Below are 202 nucleotides of genomic sequence, written 5' to 3'. Positions count from 1 at the left end.
ACAGCCCAATTGCTGGGTTTGTCCCTATTTTACCCAGCACTGGGTTGTATTTAACCCAGCATTTTTTTAGTGTACAGAGGTGGCCAAAATGATTAGAACGCTAGTATTATCACCAACAAAAAAAAAATGGTGTTAAGTCAGTTATTTCTATCTTTTGCTGTAGTGTGTCAGTAGGAAATATCAGTTTACATTTCCAAACATT

Source organism: Sinocyclocheilus anshuiensis, unplaced genomic scaffold (genome assembly GCF_001515605.1).
Source record: "Sinocyclocheilus anshuiensis isolate Anshui unplaced genomic scaffold, SAMN03320099.WGS_v1.1 scaffold1297, whole genome shotgun sequence".
In the NCBI taxonomy this organism is placed as follows: domain Eukaryota; kingdom Metazoa; phylum Chordata; class Actinopteri; order Cypriniformes; family Cyprinidae; genus Sinocyclocheilus; species Sinocyclocheilus anshuiensis.
Note: the sequence above shows the minus strand (reverse complement) of the source record.